Genomic DNA, 8,922 nt, shown 5'->3' with positions numbered 1-8,922 from the left:
GGCACGAGACAACCAGACGCCACCACCTGCTGGCCACGATGCAGGAGCTTCCTCCAGGGACCTCCGCGGGGCTGCGTCCAGCCCTGTGCAGAATGGCGTCTGGCAAGTCCCTGCTGCCTTCTCGTGAGCCCGAATGAAACTACCGGCTGTCGTCGTGCGCCACCGGGCCTCGGGCATGCGCGCTTGGGAGCAGGGCAGGCACAGCTGGTGTTACCAGTACCGCCTTCCCCAGCCAGCTCCCCAGAGCTGGGCAACAACATTCCTCCAGAGGCCAGAAACGACCAGCCCTCGCGGGAGCATCCCGCAGCGCCAGCCGACCCTGCTCTGCCACGGCACAGCACTCAAGCTGCAGTCTGAAACTCAGGGTGGGGGTGGGAGAGGCACCACAGGGTGCTGGTTAATGCATAGGTCAACACCCCCAGCTCCGACACAGACAGGCTGTGTGCCCTTGGCCAAGTCCCTGCTCCTTCTTTTTCTGTGGGTGCGGGGGTTCTGGGGATCAGTGAGGTAACTAATACTCCCCTGCCGGCCGGTCGTGCCACCCATGTGTGTACAGCACTGAGTATAATTATCCATCTTGTGGTGGTGCCCAGTGCCTGCCTCCTCCCCTGGGATGGAGACCAGCTCCCCTCCAGTTGGCGCTGGAGCCACGACTGCCCGCTCTGAGCGGCGTAGCTGGGATGGATGTCTGTGCGGGAGGCTGCCGTGGCCCAAGCATTGCCCGTTCAGCTCCCCGTCCTGTCGTCCTGCAGTGGGGTGTTTGTGAGCAGGGCTGGGAGAAGGTGCAGGCGCAGAGAGGGAGGTACTAGCAGAGGCCTCTGCCACCTGGTCGATAGCAGTCCTGTAAGGTGTGGGAGGAGATATTTAGGGAGGAAGCTACAGCTCCCTCTGGAGAGCAGCATGACCCCCACAAAGCCAGCTCTGTGCATAGTCCTCTGGCCCCTTCGACATTCACAGAATTCAAACCTAATGACTGGGTGCCCATCCGTGCCTTTCCTTCCCAAGCCTCCCTGGTACCATGACATCAGGGTTGTCCTGGGCCATAAGCGCCGCCCCACCAACCCCCTTGATACCCACAGCACCAGCCTAGTCCTGCTTGAACTCTTTGTTGGACAGGGTCAGGTCTCCCTGGGCAATTCACGGGCCTGGGTCTGTCAGCTGACCTGACATCACTGGCACAGCGCCATCATGTGGTGAGCTCCGTCATCGGCCATGGACATCAGGTGTTCTCTGCCACCTCGCCTGGCATCACCTACATCCTGCAGCCTTTCTAAGGGGGCCTGGCTGCTGCCCACGGGCCCGAACACGACCAGGAAGTGCTGAACCGCAGCACCGGCCCCTGCAATGGCAGCCGACGCCCCCGGGCTGCTCACGCCGGCAGCTCAGCCTCTGTATGCGAGGGTAGGTGTGCGAAGTGGCTGCGCAGTGGCAGGGGAGTGGGCGCAGAGCTACGAAGGCCGATGCTCACACAGAAGTCGCTCTCTCAAGCAGATCTGGAAGCCTCGCAGAGAAAACAAGCACACCAGGTAGCGAAACAAAGCCGATTTATGGCTCTGGAAGCGTCCCCAGGCTGGGAATCCAATCTCAACAGCTGGAATAAAGAAATCATAGACGCCGTGCAGAAATCCTGCCCGGGAAGCGTCCCGGCCGAAGGAGCCAGACTAAAGCGGTATCTCAGGAGGCTGGAGACTGTGGTGCCTGGCAATCCCTTTGCGCCTCATTTCCTTTCTTCCCGTCAACAGAGCTCACAAACCTGTGCGGGAGCCTTGGAACAGGAGGAGAACGCCGATGGGGAAGGGCAAGGGTTTGAAAAACACCCAGCCTGATGCTGGAGGGTGGGAAGTGGCCTTCAGCCCAGAGCAGCATGAGAGGAGGCCGTACTAGACAAGGAGGGCAGGGAGATAGGAAGGACCTGAGCAGACCGCAGAGGTTTGCAAGGCTGGGGTAGTTTTCTGTCACGATGCCCGCACCACTCCAGAGCCCGCTAAGTGAAGTGAGCTGCCCTGGGCTAAGAGAGAAGGTCCTCTCCTGGCTCAGTAACCGGTTAACAGACAGGAGACAAAGGGTGGGGAACAATGGTCAGTTTTGTAGTCTATAGGCACAGGGTCTAAATTTGCTGTACCCACTCAAGAAAGAGATCCTGGAGCCATTGTCTGAGAACAGCCACTCAGTGCGCAGCGGCAGTCAAAAAAGCGAACAGAATGTTGGGAATCATTCGGAAAGGGATAGATAATAAGACAGAAAATTGAATAATGTCACTATATAAATCCATGGTACGTCCACTCCTTGAATACTGTGTGCCGTTCTGGTCGTCCCATCTCAAAAAAATATACTAGAACTGAGAAAAAGTACAGAGAAGGGCAACAGAAATTATTAGGGGCATGGAACAAGTTCCATATGAGGAGAGATGAAAAGGGATGGCTAAGGGGGATATGACAGACATCTATACAATCACGACTGGTGTGGAGAAAGTGAACAGGGAAGTGTTATTTACCCCTTCACATCACACAAAAACCAGGGGTCACCCAAGGCAATTAACAGGCAGCAGGTTTAAAACAAACAAAAGGAAGTATTTCTTCACACAACACACAGTCAACCTGTGGAACTCCTTGTTAGGGGATGTTGTGAATGCCAAAAGTATAACTGGGTTAAAAAAAGAATTAGATGAGTTCCTGGTGGACAGGTTCATCAATGGCTATTGGCCAAGATGATCAGGGATGCAACTCCAGGTGTCCCAAAACCTCCAACTACCAGAAGCTGGGACTGGATGATAGGGATGGATCACTTGAAATTACTGTTCTGTTTGTTCCCTCTAAGCCTCTGACACTGGCCACTGTCAGAGACAGGATACTGGGCTAGATGGACCATTGGTCTGATCCGCTATGGCCGTTCTCATGGTGTCTCCTAGCCCGTGGGTTCCGTGTCTCAGATTCAGAGAGTAGAGGCCTGTGTTTGGTGCTGGGATGGTTAAGGTTTCTATGGAGAGGGACAGAGGCTCCTGCCGCGCAGTCACTACAGCACCCAGGGGCCATCTCAGCCGGCAGTGATCATGGGAAGCTGTCAGAGCCCCTGGCATCTCACAGTATGGGGGGGAGTTGGTCTGGGGCCTCCATTCCACCTCCCAGAAATATCAGCCCGTTACAGCTCCAGGCCGGCCCAGTCATGCCCATGCGAGGGGGCCAGACCCCCCCGAGCGAAGCCCCGAGGAAGGCGAAGGAACCGATTAAAATTGATCCAGGAAGAGAATTTTCCCATCCTCAAGAATATCACCGGAATAGCTCGAACGAAGGGACTCCTGGCTCGGGTTTCAAAGGGATCAGGCAGCGTCAGCGCTGGTGCTGGAGCCAGGGGTCAGATGGGCTGGGGAGGCTGAAGGCTTGTGTCAGTACCCCCCAGGAGGGGAGTTCCCCTGAGCTGTGAAAGGTCAGAGCAGCACGACTGGGCTGTGAACCTGACGCTCGGCCTGCAGAGCAAACCCTGAGCCAGGAGTCCTGCTTGGGGGGCCGGCTGCCCCGTCCCCCTGTGTGGCCCAGGCAGGGACTGGGCCCTTTTTGCCTCTCGCTTTTCACGCCCAGATCCCCCCCCCACAAGCACCTGGTGGTATCATTCCCAAGCGGCCCGTCCTGGCTACACAGAGGGGCCATGGCCTGGGCACAGCAGGGTCCCTTGGGCCATGCGGAGGGATGGGCGGTTGGCACTTGGGGGAATTCCCTACTAGTTTAACTGTGGCCCCTTAGCTGAGGCAGGAGCTGAGGGGAGAGGCAGGCAGGGCAAAGGATGTGGCTTGTGCCAAGGGACCCATAAAATATCCCATTTCCTTCAGTTTCATCTCAGCGGGTGATGGGATGACTCATGCCAGGGATAGCACTGCCTTTCCTGCCATGACTGCTACAGCTCACACACAACCCCCCCCTCACAGCCGGCACCCAGCTCACCCCCCAGCCAGTCACACCGGGACATCGGGCACCCAGCTCACACAACCCCACCGAGCCAGTGGCACCGGGACACCGGGCACCCAGCTCACCCGCCCCCCCAGCCAGCTGTGCCAGGGAAGGTTTTGGGCCCTCGCCAGCCTGTGTCCAGGGACCAGCCATACCCTCTCTATTCTTCTGCCCATTAAGCCTCCTTTGTAGGGGTCTCACTGAGGCAGGTGCCTCCCATGGCTTTGCTGAGGGCATTAGGGATGAGGACGTGTTTGTGTATTTGTGGGGTCTGCCCACTCAGCCCATCCCCCGACACGTACACACACACACACACACACACACACACACTGCAGGGGAGGGGCCAGACCGAGTGAATTTGCACTGAGCAGGCTACCCAGGTCCATCCATTGCTTTGCAGATGTACCAAGGGCAGTAGGACCACGGCGGGGCTCCACAGCCCCCTGGATTTCAGTGGGGCTCCAGGCCAAGGAGGGCACATGCCTCAGCCTGGGACGCGGCTTGGCACCGGGCACACTCAGCGCGAGGGAAGCTGGCCTGGTGCCATGGCGAAGGCTGAAGGGGGGGGTGCGGGGAGCTGCCAGACCCTGCTGAGATTCGAGGGGAGGGCAGGGGCGAGCGGGGGAGGGGCGCTCCGCTGACCCATCCTCAACCCCAGGACGGCGGGCAGAGCAAACGGGAAGGCCAAAAAGAACAAAGCGTTTCGCTCCTGCGCCAGGCACTGCGACGGCAGCACAATTAGCACAATCCCCGGCGAGAGGGGGAATTAACAGCCACGCTAATTATAACCTGAAGCTGTGGCTATTTTTACGCCAGCAGCCGAGGTTAAGCTCACTGGCATTTCCTCTGCTGGCCTGGCTGACTGTGTGTCACCCGGCTGGGCACTCGTGCCCGGAAGGGCTGCGTTTGGATGCCATTCCAGCGTGGCCAGCACACAGTCCCTCTCTGCAGCCAGGGAGGGCAGGGACCGGCTCAGCTTCCCGAGCGGGGGGGGCCGGCAGCACAAGGTGTGAACGAGCTCTGGTTAGAGGGGTGGGCAGCTGTTTCCTGCCAGGGGATGGGCCCACGGGGACGTTCCCGGAGCCCGTCGGGCCCACCCATTCTCTTCGAAGCCAGCGGGCATGTTTCCCCGGGCTTGACACATCCCACTGCACTGTCCGCCCCAGGGATTCCAGCAGGAGATGGGCCACCAGTGGGGGGCCTCTGCCGGGAGCTGGCTCGGGCCCTGGACGGATCCGGGCCCAGTGGGAGCTCGGTGCCCACGTCCCTTTGAGGACCTGGACCATACAGCCTATTTTCGCTGCTGCTGCTGCTGCTGTGAGTTTCCATGTGCTTGTAGCACTGGCCGGTGTGAATGCTGGGAAAGGTGGGGGTGAGCCCATCAGAGGAAGGGCCCAGCCAGCCCCCTGAGATGAGGGAGCGGCCACAGAGCAAGGTGTGGAGGGCAACAAATGAAAGAACCGGGATGGGTATGAGGTCATGGGTCCAAGGCAAGGGAACCGGATAGGGACCCTGAGCAGAGAGCCCCGACAGCGCCCATGGTTCCGCTAGGGTTGCCAATTTTCTAATCACACAAAACCGAACACCCCTGCCCCGCCCCTTCCACGAGGCCCCGCCCCTGCTTGCTCCATCCCCCTCACTATTTTGCTCGCTGTCCCCCACCCTCACTCACTTTCACCAGGCTGGGGCAGGGGGTTGGGGGTGCGGGGGGGGGGGTGAGGGCTCTGGATGGGGGTGCAGGCTCAGGGATAAGGGGTTTGGGGTGCAGGAGGGGGCTCTGGGCTGGGGCAGGGGGTGGGTGCGGGGTCCCGGCGGTACTTACCGTGGCTCCCAGGAATCATCCGCTAGGTCCTTGCGGCTCCTAGGTGCATGAGCGGCCAGGGAGGCTCCGTGCACTGCCCTTGCGCCTGCAGGTGCCGCCCCCGCAGCTCCCATTGGTTGCAGTTCCCAGACAATGGGAGCTGTGGAGCCAGCCCTCGGGGCGCGAGCAGCACAGGGAGCCTCCCTGGCCACCCATGCACCTAGGAGCCGCAAGGACCCGGCGGATGCTTCTGGGATCCGCGCGGAGCTGGGGCAGGCATGGAGCCTGCCTTAGCCATGGGCCCCCATTGCGCCGCTGACCAGACCCGCCAGGGTCCCTTTTCGACTGGGCGTTCCACTGGAAAACCGGACGCCTGGCAACCCTAAGTTCCGGCAGGAGTCCAGGGAGCCAGCGAACCCCGTCCAGAGGAACGCTGCCCGGATGTGAGCAGACAAGGGACTGGGAAAAGGTCCCACAGTGACAGGGACACCACCACCACCCCACGCCATCTCCACGACTCTGTGGGGCCTTGGAGGGGACCCTGCAGGTACAGCGTGGGGCTGAGGCAGCGCCATCTCCCTGCCCCACAGGGCTCCGCTAGGGCCGAGGGGGATTCACTCTCCGGGGCTCGGTCAGTTCTTGGCCGCCAGGGAGGAGGCCGGGGAGAGCCAGTTCCTGTGGTGAGGACACCTGCCAGCTGAGAAAGCCTATAACCCCCCTTCCCACAATTCATTGCATGCAGGCCCCCAAGCAAACATCAGATGGTGACAGGCCCCCGCCACTCCCACGCCAGGCTGGGACTGGAGCCAGGAGGGGGACCAGACATCCCGATACAGTATTATCAGGACCATCCCCATAGTAGGGGCTTTGTCTTATACAGGGCCCTGTTCCCTCACCCCCAAACACACACACACCCCATCCCAATCTCTCACACTTGCTATCTGGTCACCCTCGGAGCCAGTCACCTAACTGTCAAGGTGTGGCAGGCTGGCCTCCAATTCTGCAGCACCCCCTCGTGGCTGGGCACGGCAGACCAGTTCCTTCCTCACCTAGTGCCCCTGCTGATGGCTGCTTCAGCCCTGCGGGGTCCACCTCTTGGTTTGTGCCAGCCCACGATGGCTGCACTGCGGGCTGGTGCCGGGCGGACACTGAGCTAGCGTGGGTATAAACAGCGGCATAGCATGGACAGCGGCAGCGGAGGCCATGCCGTGCATGTATCCACCAGTTCCAGGCTCAGCCCTGCCTTCCCCTTTCGACTGTCCATACGCAGGGTTCCCCTCCCTCTAGGGGCGTCCCTGTCACCCACAGCTTCCCAGGTGCCGTCCTCCCGCAGGCTTCCTACTGGCGCTCAGCTCATGGCTGCAAAGTTCTTCCTTGCTCTTATTTCAGAGCACTGCCCCTCAGGGCTTCTCCCAGCATCTCCCCTCCACGGGGCTGCTGCAGGAGCTGGTCCCTCCCTGCAGCTCCTCTCCGTTGTCCCCCAAACTTCAGTCCAAGTGCCCCTTGGGCTTTATTGTCACTGCCTCTTGGGCTCCACTGCCTCCAGCCCCCTCCCGGCTCAGGATAACCCACCTCTGGCCCTGGATTCATTTACCAGCCTCCCTCCCAGCTCAGACCCTTCTGGTTCTGGCTTCAGGCCTCCCAGGCGCCTCTCAGCTTTTAGCCCAAGAGAGGAAACGTCCAGCTCCCTCTCACTTGGGCCCCCTCCCTGGCCTTCTCCCACTGTCCTGCTCTCCTTCTGCTATTCAGACCCAGCTCCTCCCCAGCTGGGTTTGATCACTGTTCTCGGGGTGCCCAGGCCTGCGAGTCACCTTGTTACCCCGGGCTTCTAGGGATTCTTGTCAGGGGCTGGGTGTCAGCTCGCTACCACCCCCAGCCTTTCAGCCACTCAAACCCTCTCCTCTGGGCTGGGCCAGCCAGGGCTTTGCCTTGCAGGTTAACAAGAGATGCACCCCAGTCCCCGAGTTCCCCTGTGCTATCCAGCCCCTGACACTGGCTCTCACAGAAATCCCAGCGCTCCTGCCCCTCAGGAGCAGTGTGCCCCGGTGTACCCTAAACCGCTGCTCCTGTAATACCCACGGCACTTGGAAGGGAACTAAAGAAGGTAAATTTAAGAAAGAACAGAGATTCCACTAGGAATAAGAGAGAGGGTGGAAACAAATGGTTACAACACAAAACAAAATCACAAAACATGAACTAGGGCCTACGCATGAATAGTTATTGTTCCTATCTACCAAAGCAGGTTCTGCCCCCCACCGCACCCACCAAGTTCAGTCTGTTGCAGAGCTGGCTGGCTTCACAGGAACCAGGATCCAAACTTTTATGAAAAACATCCCTGCTCCCCAAGATGTTTTCTCAGTGATGGGACACAGAGGGCCTCTCCCCACGCGGTGGTATACTGAAATAATCTTTTGTCTCTGTTCATAGACCGGGGGATTCCCTGCCTGTCTGTTCTACGTTTCCTTTTTTACCTCCAAGTGATTTCAGTGTTTTGCAATTATCTCTGATGGATTTCCATGGATAGTCTTGGAATGGAGCAAGGCTGGACAACTGAGCCTTGCCTTACATCACCTGCTAACCCAGGAGGGGTGACAACTCCCTCCTGTTGGAACGGGCCATCACCGAGACATCTTCTCCCCTGGTGACTGACTTTTACTCTAAGACCACAAAGCAGACTGTCACTATAGTTACATTATGCCTTAATACATTACCCGTACATACAACTCACAATGATTATGAGTCTTGATAAGTTATACCCTGTCTGTAGATACCTTACATGATACCCCTTATGGATAAATACCCTGCAAGACATATTTGGTGTCGTGAATTTGTCAGGTCTGAGGTGAGAGTTCTTTGCGAAGAACTGCAGACCCTTTGCCAAGAGGTCTCTGTGTCACAATCAACAATTATGCCTTTCACCCTCCAGGTGCCACCCACTGTCCTCATTAGGCCCAGACTCCAGTTAACCCATGGTTAACCAGTGATGGGTTTATACATCCTATCACCTGTACATACCCCACTAGCCACGCTCTGAGTCAGCAAGCACGCCAGCGATGGAATTTCTGTCCTCCATCTAAAGAGAGGGATGAGTCCCACCAAGTGCCAGATGGTGTCCTTTTGTTGGAGGAGTGCATAGGAAGCCCAGGAGTGACTCAATACGGAGAGGGATTTCCCCACCTC

The 8,922-nt window shown here is 58.7% G+C and overlaps 1 long non-coding RNA gene across 1 annotated transcript; it reads left to right on the top strand.

The window, feature by feature from the left end:
• The first annotated feature begins 4,589 nt into the window (after window positions 1-4,589).
• LOC117867557 lies at window positions 4,590-8,553 on the top strand. Its single transcript, XR_004643439.1, has 2 exons — window positions 4,590-5,258; window positions 8,170-8,553. It is a non-coding gene; the product is annotated as an uncharacterized LOC117867557 (long non-coding RNA).
• Window positions 8,554-8,922: the final 369 nt, after the last annotated feature.

Source organism: Trachemys scripta, chromosome 18, assembly GCF_013100865.1.
Source record: "Trachemys scripta elegans isolate TJP31775 chromosome 18, CAS_Tse_1.0, whole genome shotgun sequence".
Classification (NCBI taxonomy): domain Eukaryota; kingdom Metazoa; phylum Chordata; order Testudines; family Emydidae; genus Trachemys; species Trachemys scripta.
The sequence above is the reverse complement of the archived record's forward strand: the minus strand, read 5'-3'. Positions and strand labels throughout refer to the sequence as shown.